We start from the raw sequence: 12,347 nt of genomic DNA on the forward strand, positions 1-12,347 counted from the left end.
TCTCTACAACATGTGTACATATATTAATCTTAAAATATTATAACGTATAAACAAATTGCAATATACTAGGCTTAACATGAACATGGTTAGATACCTTTTATTCATGCTCCACTCCAAGTAAAAAGTAAAATATATATGTATATATATACGGCCAAACTGCATGAACTGAACAAACTACAAGTATTGCATACATGATGTATTGTATCAAATATCAGTTAAAAGGTTGACACTTCTGTATGGTCAAAGAAGAGGCCGGAAGGTCCACCTTCAGGCATCAAAGCCAGCATTACAGGACCTTTAGCTCCTTCTTCAGCAGTCATCATCCCGGTGTTGTAAGTAATGTCCGCTTGACGTAAACTGGATGAACCGAATTAATGGCAATGTTGGGATAGTTCTTACCCAGAACTCTTGCATAAGCATTGAGAGCTGCCTTGGAGACAATATAAGCATAATAATTTGTAGGCCAGCCTTTAATGTCTATCAGGTTCTCCTTGACATCTTCTAAAAACCCTTCTACCACCTTGTCCACTTTCTCTTCTGTGAGTTCGTCTACATTTCTTAGCTCCTTCCTTGCATTTTCATTTGAAACAAACTGAAATACAAAACATACCCATTTAAAAATCTTTCAAACAATTTTCAGCATCCAATGTTTATAGAATTTCCATAAAGTTCTGATCTTACACCTAATCATCAGAGACAACCATTATGGTTCCCCAAGTGCTGCTTTGAATTATCACAGGAGATCACTTGGTTGCATTTAAACATAATAAAACCACTAGTATGTTACCTGTAGTTGTCCGAAGAGGGAGGAGACATTTACTATCCTTGGTGAATTAGACAATTGTAGAAGTGGAATCAGAGCTTTACAAACTAGCTTGTTCCCATAATAATTTGTTTGTAGACAACTCATAGTAAGTTCGTATGTTTGCCTCAGAATTGTCCTAAAGGACATGGCATTTTCACCCATTACCTGCTCGAGGGTATTTAGCATTGTAAATGATATAGAATATTGAATTCGGAAATTTTTAGATCCATGCTTATTTTCAACTCCCCAAAGAATTTTGTCGCTTACTACAATGGAAAAAAGAAACATTAAACATTCACACACTTACTTTATCAAACCCTAATATTAGGTTCTTTCGATGATCCGGGTCTAGTAACCCCTGCATTATTTACCTGCAATTTTGAAACTTTTCGATATCAAAGCTACTAAAGCAGGGAAAAGAAGAGATATCTCTATCCCCATTTTAGGGAAAGCAGATATATCAACTTGTTAAAAGTGAGGGGTTTAGTAAAATTAAGTTACCGAGCTTATTTCCCACCGGCCTTGCTGAACATTACACCATGACATCTTATTTCCTTCAAACTTTGTTTCAATCATTCCCACCGCATCAATAAAATCGTTGAATTCCCTCTTAGCAATGGCCGGTTTGAGTCTTCCTCCAATCCTCTCATCATCATTACGAATAATGTTAAAATCTCCCATGATGATCCAAGGTGTGGTTCCGGTGCTCAAAGTACTCAAATCCTTCCAAAGTCTTCTAAGATCCAGGTATGAAAATTTAGCATAAATAAACGTCGTGAGGATTTGTTTATTCTTCTCTTTAACCACCAGCGAAATACTTTGACCCTTTATGGATTGTACAGTAACCTTTACCTTGGAGTTCCACATCACCCATAATTTTCCTCCAGCACCCTCGTTAGAAATACATCCCCCAAACTGCAATGGCTACCACATTCACTTTATACTTCTTTATCTTTTTTATCAATTGCTCTTTAGAGGTACCGAGCCCCCTTAAATTCCAATATAGAAAAGGATTCATAAATTCAATTTCGATAGCCTGGTCTTGACCCTAAAAGAACTCCTCTTCCTAGCAACTATACCTCCTTCACTACTTTCTTTAGGTATTTCATCATCTGAATTAATTTCCTGAGTTTTTTGAAGGTGTACTAACTCGTGCCCACCTTTGGAGTCAGAGAGGGAGCTTGGTCCCATAACAGGCAACAATTCCCCCACCTGGTTAACAGCTTGGTTCTCCATAACAATCACAGTTTGCGACTCTCCCCTTACCAAGTTTTGCATAGCCTGACTTTCCTCCAATGTCAATGGCACGGCTGATACAAGGTCCTCCTGTAGCAAAACAGGGGAAATATCCTCTGCCCATGTGCAAGTCTTTTCAGCTTGTTCATCTCTACCTGGCGGCTTGCCCTGAACCTTCTCAAATGCCTTTTCTATTTCTTCTAGTTCCCCCTCTTCTATTTCTTCTATTAGAAACAGGTCATCCTTGTTCACAGCTTCCTTTTCCAATACCAAATTATTTCCTAACATCTCTGAATCTTGTTGGACAGCATCTTTCCCCTTCAACCCAGATGACTCTCCTGTCTCATGCCTCGTGATAGCCACATTTTGAGTCTCCGATTCAACGTTGCACTTTATACTTCGCACCCCCTTTTCTATGCTGGTTCCTCAATTTTTTCTGCTTCCCCTTCCTTTGTTATTTTCATCTCCAAGGTGCGACTCTTTCTAAACTTGCCCACTTCACCATTACTAGGATTTTTCTCTATCTTTTTACAAGTACTTAAGTTATGCCCCTGCATCTTGCACATACAACAATACACTGGAAGCATCTCGTAAATCACAGATTGATAGCGACTTGAAGGAGCCCGAGGAACACCGATCCAAAAGCCATTAATTGGTTTCGTCGCTGCATCCATTTCAATACAAATTCGAGCTCCATCTGTTTGGGTGGCACATCTGGTGCTATCATCGCTTCTTAAATATGTTCCAATCGGCTGAGCAAGATTCTGAAGGTAAGATTCATGGTAAAATTGGGCGGAAGATCAGGAAACACCACCCATACTGGGACCAAGGATGGTTCCTTTTCCTCTGAAAAATCCATTGACCATTTGAAAACACGGTATGGACTACCTTCAATATCACAAGCCTCACGAGCGTAGGCTTTGGGGTAATCATCCTCTTTAGCAAATCTTAGAAAAACATGTCTTGGAGATTTCATACTCGAAACAACTGGTTGGGCATTTAGCCCCCATCGAGTGCGAATAAAAGCACGGATAATATCTAGAGAAGGACGCTGCCGAATAAATTTCAAGATTAGAGAGTACCTGAATGGTTGTGTCGACCGCTCTAGCTCCTTTTGGGAAAACCATATGTACGTTTCACCATCCAGTGATTTAGGAGCACGCATCGGAACCACCACTTCGGGAAGAGGAAGCGACCACTGCGAGACCATATCCGAGAAGGACCTTGGCCTGGGATTTGCCGGCGGGCCCTTGAGGGCCCTGGCGACTGCCATATGCCTCAGGGGGGACCCAAAACCTAGCAGAGCAATTTCGCCCATACTGAAAAGAGCACCCGTGTCCTATGTCTTGCTGAATATGTGGACCACTCATGAGCTATTTCATGACTGTGTGCGCGGTGTTTGACATAAGAAACGGGTTGGACAGGGTATGGCTAAGTTGGCAAAAAAATTAAAGTTTGTAGAAGGGGTGCTGAGGAGATGGAATAAAGAGGTTTTTGGTTGGACTAACTCTCATATTCAAGGACTTGAGGAACGGATAGCTAGCTTGGAAGAACAACTTCAGATGGGATTCTCTGAAGATGTTGAACTTGATCTATTAGCATCAAAGGCTGAGTTGTATACATGGATGAGTAGGGAGGAGACTCGACTTGCCCAACAAGCTATGTGACGCCCCCAAATTCCGTTTGGGATTGGACGGATATTTGAAGCGTCGAGACATGCAACACAAGGTTACCTGCCCCCGTTCATGACATATAAGATGCAATAATCCTAACATGCATCTAACATTATGCAATATTCGCAGCGGATAATTTTTCTCTTTAGCAATACTATGCACCAAACTGAAAATATCCTAATACTGAAAACATACTTCATATATAAAGATACATTGAATAACTAAGATCACAGAACTATTCCAAAATAGTTATGATCTAAAAGTACTGGAGATGCAACTCCATCGTACAAGTAGTAATTTAACTACTATATTAACCTTAACGACGCACCGTCGTTCAGTCGACTGTATCTAGTTGGTCAGCTCCTGATCTTCCTTCAGGTCCTGTAACAAGATCTACCATTAGGGGGGAATGGTAGTTGGGACTACCACAGTGAGATTTGATTACAAATCTCAGCAAGTTAACAAAAAACTTCCACACAGACTAATGATGCATGGATGACAGTAAAAGCATAAATGCATAATCAAATTCATAATTAATTAAAGCATAACTTGGCATACAACATAGCATAATTGACATAACTTAAATTGAAACATGAACTGAACTTGACTTGCAACTTGACTTAGCATGAACTTGCTCTGAAACTTGAATTAACATGAAAATACATACTCCACAGTTGTTGTGGCCCCATGTATTCTACACAAACTTGACTTAACATGAAAAATACATACTCCACAGTTGTTGTGGCCCCATGTATTCTATACAAACTTGACTTAACATGAAAAATACATACTCCACAGTTGTTGTGGCCCCATGCATTCTACACATCACAATGCAGTTAAATACATACTCCACAGTTGTTGTGGCCCCATGTATTCTACATAAACTTGACTTAACATTAAAAATACATACTCCACAGTTGTTGTGGCCCCATGTATTCTATGTGTAAATACATACTCCACAGTTGTTGTGGCCCCATGTATTCTATACATCACTATGCAGTTAAATACATACTCCACAGTTGTTGTGGCCCCATGTATTCTACATAAACTGAATATACTCAAGATGAAACGTGACTGGAATATGAAAGGACTGAAGCCCTGACGTAACATAACGTGACTTGAACATAATTTGAAATACATAACCAACTTGAGATAGTAACATTTCGTAACATGGCATAACATATAACAAACAACATATTTAGCATGACATATTTGTAATGTATAGTAATACATGACAGAATATATTGTGTAACAGATAAAAATTGATGACAGAATAAATTCTGTATAATAGACAATTACATGATAACTTGGCATGGCATGACATATATGATAACATACATACATACACTGTAATTCTTTTACTTAGCACACATACACAGTAGACTGCTAGTAAGTTAAAAGCTAACTTACCTCGATCTCCGCGTTTCTTATAAAACTTCAAGTGCGATCACGAGGAACTGTAATTAGTGATTCTAAAAGTTAGAACTAAATCACTAATAATTTGAAATATGGAAAATAATAACTTAAAGAGTAAAATTTTCATTTTACTCTCTACATGTGGGAAAATGACCGTTTTACCCATAACTTAAGGATTTTGCATACTAACTCCAAAAGTTTCCAAAATTTACATTCCTCATATAAATTTTGTCCTAAACTTAAATATCAACTCAGAAAAATTTAAAACAAAACACAACTATGGAAAACACACTATGGCCGAAACATCCATAGGCCATTTCCCTTGATTTTTGTTGCAATTCCTTCCAACTTCAAAACTCATGCTTAAACCAAAATTTTGCAACAAATATCTTCCAATTCTAAGTTCAAAACCATACTTAAAACATCCATTTAGAAAAAGCTAATAATTAACACCAAACTTTTTTATAAAAAGATCTAAGCACTTGAATCATAAATTTTGACCTTAAATCAAAATATCTCCAAGAATTTCAAAAATCAAATCTTACTTCTAACATATTCATAATATCATCCTAACATCAACCATGCTTTAAATCATCAATCTAAAGTCACCAAAATCACAAAATAACATTTGGAGTTTTTGGTTTTACACTTAGTCCAAAAACAGAAACTTTTTCCTCAACTAGTTTTGATAAATCTCTTGATCTATGACTTATAATTATATGATCTTCAAACCAAACCATCACATGGTTTAAAAAGATGTCCTAAAACATATATAAGCTTCTAATTCAAGATCACATGGTTAGAAATTAACCAAAACATAAATTTAGCCAAGAATATCCACACTTTGGCTTATTTGAACCTCTCTTTGCATAAAATTTCATATCTTTGAAACTAACATCAAATATCTTCAAAATAATAATATAACATGTATATAAGATACTTAGGATCCTCCAATAAAATTATTAAAGTCATTAGAATAGGTTTAGACCACCAAAGAGTTAAACTTTCTCAAAACAGAAACTGTTTTTCCTCTTCCAGTTTCTAAGTTTCTAAATCTAAGAAAATCTTTCATCAAAACCTTTAATCATGCAAAATCCTCAACCAATAGTCATATATACATGTTAACAATACTCCATAAAAATTTCGGACCAATATCTATCCATTAGCTTGGTCAAAAACTCCAAACTATAACATACTCTCCAGATTCACGCCCAGAATGACCTTTCCATGGTTAAAAATACTTTTGACCGACCAAATGACCATGGAATGATACGAAAAATACATCTACGGAAACTAGACTCAAAGCGGAACAACTTATATGAAGGAGACTTTATGATAAAACACTTACAAAAGCTTCAAAATGGGTGTGCAAAAGAACTCCAAAAAGCTGTCCGAGAGAGAGTGTTTGGTATTCTTTCAATGGAAAGCATAAATGAAGATAATTTCGTGGGGAGGGGTGGCTGGAGATACTTGTGGATAAGATATGGAAGAGATGAGGCTGGAGTGAGAGTTAAGTGTAGGACTCTCTTACCCGAAGTGAGAGTTAAGTGTAGGACTCTCTTACCGGAGTGAGAGTGGAGTGTAGGACTCTCTTACCTAATAATATCTACAAAAATCAACTCAAGATATTTTTACCCAATAATATCCACGAAATTAGCTTAAAATATTTTCTAAATGTGGAGTAGAATTGGAAGAGTAAGGTGGTTAAAATATTTCCATGTGTATTTTAAATCTATGTTCTTAAGATATTTTCCAAATGTGTATTTTGCTTAGGTGTCATGATCTCACACCTTGATTTCCTTCACAATTCCATCTAATGGTTTCTCTTTGTGCTAAGTATCTAATACTATTCATTATGTGTGGTTAAGATCTTGCCAAGTATCCAAATAAAATTTCGCTAACCTAATTTGGACATTTCACACTGTGATTTTGAAAACACTGCGTTTAGTACGTTTACCGAGATTACTATTCACTCCAAAAATAAACGTAATAAACTTAGTACTGAAAAATCTTAAATATTCAATTAAGCCTAGTGGTGTAGACTATAATGTATTCTGACACTTCTAACTATCTCAAATAATTAAAATCGCATTTCTGGCACCATAGTGAGTGATAACACTAACTATGTTGACAGGCTAAAACCTATGCGATTAGTCGATTCGTGTAAACTTACGGAATTTTCACGAGATTCTTAAGGTCAAAAGAAATTCCACAATTGAATTTCTAGCGGGTTGTTACAAGCTAAGCAAAGATGGCTTGAGAAGGGGGAAGGAAACTCTTAATTCTTCCGTGCACTGTCTTCCAGATCCCATAGGGTGGTAAGGAGATGGAAATATGTGAGAATAGGTGGTTGAAGTCCCCAGAAGAGGTTCATGAAGGTGTTGTTGAATTTTTTAAGAATTTCTTGACAAATTCTCAATTACGGCTTGCCCCTGATTCTACTAGTTTAATTGATCCTGTGGTGAGTCCAGCGGAGAATCTGAATATACTGGAGCTTCCTTCAATCCAAGAGATTAAAGATGCTGTCTTCGCCATCCCCATTGATAGTAGTCCGGGGCCAGCTGGTTTTGGCTCAGGTTTCTTTAAATCCTGTTGGGAGATCCTTGCTGAAGATGTTGTCACTGCTGTTCACGACTTCTTTAGAGGTAATCCACTCCCAAAATTTTTCTCTTCTTCTTATTTGGTGTTGATTCCAAAGATTGAAAATCCGAAAGACTTTGATAAGTTTTGTCCCATAAGTCTCTATTCAGTTTTCTACAAATTTTGTTCAAAGCTCTTAGTGGGCCGGTTGGCACCGCTGCTACCTTGGATTGTCTCCCAAGAACAAGGAGCATTTATTCAGGCTAGAAGCATCTTGGAGAATATTAGCTTGACGCAAGAGATGGTTCAGTCCATTAATAAAAAAGTAAGAGGTGGAAATGTAGTTTTAAAAATCGATATGGCTAAGGCATATGACTTTGTAGACTGGAAATTCCTCATTCAAGTCTTGGCAGCTTTTGGCTTTTCTGAGTCGATCTGTAGCCTTGTTTGGCAATGCATATCCTCCCCTTGGTATTCAGTAGTTATGAATGGCACTCCTAAAGGCTTTTTCCAAGGGGGCCGTGGGCTGAGACAGGGTAATCCTATTTCTCCATATCTCTTTATTATTGTGGAGGAGATCCTGACGAGACTATTAAAGAAGAAGTTTCAAGAAGACAAAATCAAACCTTTTTCCCATGCTAGAGAGGTCCCTCGTATCTCTCATCTCTTGTACGCAGATGATATTGTGATTTTCTCAAATGGTTGTAAAAAATCCCTTTGGTCCATTTTCGAGGTGGAGTTATATGAAGCTTGGTCTGGCCAAAGGGTGAATAAAGAAAAGTCTGCAATAATCTTTGCTAATTATATTTCCTCTTCAAGGTGCAGGGCTCTTTTAAATTGCATGGGTTTCTCAAAGGGTGTCCTGCCTTTTAAATATTTGGGGGTACCTATCATAGCTGATAGACTAAAGGCTATTCACTTTGAGGAGTTGGTTGGGAAAATCAGAGAGAAAATTGGAGGATGGTTGGTTAGATTGTTGTTAAGTGGAGCAAGACTGTTGCTAATCCGACATGTACTCAGTAGCATCCCAGTTCATCTTTCATCAATATTGCAAGTCCCAAAATCTGTCCTCTCCAACATCACTAAGTGTTTTGCTGATTTTTTCTGGGGCTATAAGGATGGAAAGCCTAAAAAGTATTGGAAATCTTGGGACAAAATGTGTAAGCCGGAAGTGGAAGGTGGTATTGGGGTTCGGGATTTGCATGAAACTCAGAAAGCACTACATATGAAATTTGCGTGGAGATTATTAACTGGGAACTCTCTATGGGCCAGTTTTTTCAAACCAAAATATGTGAAAAATTATCACGTCTCCTTACTTAACCCGAACAAAGGGAGTCGGTTTTGGAAGATGGTGATTAGGAGTGTTCCACTCATCTTAGAAAACTCTAAGTGGAGATCGAGAGAGGGGTCAGTTTCCTTTTGGTTTGATAAATGGATGGGGAAAAGACACTTGGAGAGAGGATGTCAATCTCTAGGTATCCAAGCCTGAAGGTCAAAGAGTGCAAGTTGAATGGGGAATGGAACATGGATCTCTTAATAGGCCTAGTTGGAAAGCAAAAGGCAGGGGAAATTTTCAGTTTCTTGAGTCGCCAAAAAGAAGGTGACGACTTACTTGTGTGGATGGCCAAGGAAGATGGGATTTTTACAACAAAAAGTGCATGGGAGGTCCTGAGGATAAAATCCCCAAAGATTAATTAGGCACAATGGATGTGGCATCCAAGCGTTCCTAAAAATATTTCCGTAACTATATGGAGAAGTGTTAAAAAAGCCTTAAGTGTGGATGATCGTGTTCGCCGAACAGGTATTCCTTTGGCCTCAAAATGTAACTGATGTGAAAAAGGTGGATATGAGGACCTCAATTATGTGCTGGCTATGGGCAAGGTGGCTAGATTTATATGGGAGAGATGTGCAACTTAGGTTGGTATGCCTCGGAGACGGTTTCAAAGCTGGTATGAAGTGGTGCAAGCGTGGTTTAGTAAAGCCTCTAAATCATCCACGAAGGGACTGTTACTCGGAATAATTCCTTCTATTGTCACATGGCAGTTATGGATTAGAAGATGTAGTGTGCGTATGGAAGGAAGAAACATCAGCTCAGAGGAATTATGGAGAAAAATAAAATTCTGGATTGTGAAATTAAGTGAAAAACTCAAAGCGGTTAAGCCGTTGAGTGCAAGAGATGAGAAAATTTTAGTGGACCTAAATATTCCTTATAAAGCCCCAAAACTGAAATCTTTTAAGTTGATTAGTTGGCTTAGACCAAGAATGGGCTGATATAAGTTAAATGTTGATGGGAGTAGCCGAGGCAACCCGGGCATGGCAGGAGTCGGCGGGGTGATACGAGATAATAAGGGGAGAATGATTTCAGCTTTTGCAGCTGAAATTGGACAAGGAACTAACACTGTTGCTGAATTCCTTGCTCTACTACACGACCTCAAACTCATAAAACAAAAGCAGATTTCTAAAGTGGAAATAGAGATGGACTCTCAGGTGGTTATAAACTGGATCAATTCATCCTCATGTGGGGTATGGTACCTTGAAGAATTTTGGGAGGAGCTTACAGCAAGTCACATTTACCTTGAGACATGTTTATAGGGAAGGTAACTCAGCTGCTGATTTTCTGGCTCGGTTGGGATCTCAGGGAGTCAACAACATTTGGGAATCCTAGAACTCACTTCCTCACTTGTCGAGAGGCATGTTGCGTACCGATAAACTTGGTTTGCCAAATATTCGGTGTTGAATCCAATGATTCAGTTTTATTTGGTTTGTTTTGTGTTAGTTGTGATCAATGCCTTTAGTTCTGTTCGTTTGTATTTGTTGGTTAGTGAATAATGTTCCTGGTAAAGTTTTAACATTTGATATGCCTGGGAAGGAAATTGTAATCCCATGCACAAAGTTGTTTTCGTGTATCTATGGCTTTTCCCTCCGCCTGAAGTGAGGTCTTAATATATTGGGGAGAGGTCTCCGTTTAAGGGACCCCGACTCTTGATCAAAAAAAAAGTTACTGAGCTCTTCCAAAAAGAAAAAACTAGTTAAAAGTCATGACAAATTCCATTTCAATCAATGCCTATCTTCACTAATAAAAGTTGTATGGTCAACAGATTAAAGAAGAAATGTCTAGAGAGAGTTGGGTTACGTACCAATATGTCAAGCGTACCAAACTGGGTACCGATGTAACTGGCCAAAGAACAAACGCTAGCTGGTTCGGTCACATCAAGTTGATGAAATTCACGACAAGAAATTAGGTCTTTTGCAGCGTTCAAAATCGTCGCAAAAATTCATTAAAATCACTGTATTTAGTTATTTCCAACGATTTTAAACTCGCTGCACGTTCGCTACTATTAACCCATCACTTTTGATCTTTGCAGCGAAAGGAAAAAAATCGTTGATAAAAACCACTAATTCCAGCGATTTTTTCCCACTGCAAATGTTCAAAAAATCGTTGCAAATGGTCTTCTCCATTTAAAGATAAATAGTTGGGAATGATCAATTGCAGCAATTTAAACTGTCGCAAAAATTATAAAAATTGCTGCAATTAATTCTTCTTATTTGCAACGAATGTAGAAAAATCGTTGCAAAATATTTTTTCCAACATAATTGTAACGCTGCAAATGTTAAAAAAAAAAATCGCTGTAAATGATCAAAAATTGTTGCAAAATGGGTAATCCATTTAAGGAAAGAATCATTGAGAAAGGTAAATTGTAGCAATTTATATCGTCGCAAAAGTTGTAGAAATAACTGGAAATGATGCCTGATCTATTGCAACGATATATTCTTTTCATTGTAGTTAAATTGTTTGCATCACATAGAAATCGCTGCAAAAGATTAATTGCAACAAGTTTATAACTGTTTGCGGTGAGTTTTAGTCACAAAATTACAAAAAAAAAAAAAAATTTACTAATCAGTAGTAATTTTATGTGTTTTATAGAGCAAATGTCATAGAGATACAGTTCTTTCTTTCCATATTGAGAGACGCAATCCAAGTAACCCACAAGACCCATTATACTAGGAAAAAAAAATTAAAACTAATTAGAAATGAGCTATACACTAGGGTGGACCAAATGGAACCCAAAACCTACAACTTAACTACTAAAGTCAGACAGATCTGGAAATGTAGTTAACATTCATTCAAATATGTCAACTGTACTGCTCCTTTATCTTTATAAATAATATGTACCTGGGCATGGCATGAGGGGTGGACAAAATAGCTCCTCACAAGACTGCATCAGCCCTTATACTTGTTGGATATTTGATATTTTCATCTGGACATACCAATCTGGCAATTATACATCAAATGCATCAGTACACACCATCAGAGCAGTTATAAAGGAGCAGTGCATTCGTTGCGTTGACAATTGAGGGAAAATTAAATATATAGTCATATAAATTAATGGGTTGTAATATTATGTTTAAATCAACATAATGTCAACAACGTCTAAAGGCAAGCTCCAAAAATATCCAGTTATGACACCTCAAGTACACAGAACATGATACAACAAAACAGCAAATTAAGAATAAAAGAACGATTCTGCAATTCAATCCTTACTTCTTTAATATTCCTTCATTCTCTGTGTGTGTGTATAAATACATGTGCCTTATGTGCTTCTTCAGTCTGTGAAAAATCAGGAGAGAGTTTCAGA

General features: G+C 37.5%; 1 pseudogene; it reads right to left on the bottom strand.

Annotated features, from left to right (window-relative positions):
- On the bottom strand, positions 1-11,057 carry LOC122289383 (annotated as a pseudogene).
- Positions 11,058-12,347: the final 1,290 nt, after the last annotated feature.

Source organism: Carya illinoinensis, chromosome 12, assembly GCF_018687715.1.
Source record: "Carya illinoinensis cultivar Pawnee chromosome 12, C.illinoinensisPawnee_v1, whole genome shotgun sequence".
Lineage (NCBI taxonomy): Eukaryota > Viridiplantae > Streptophyta > Magnoliopsida > Fagales > Juglandaceae > Carya > Carya illinoinensis.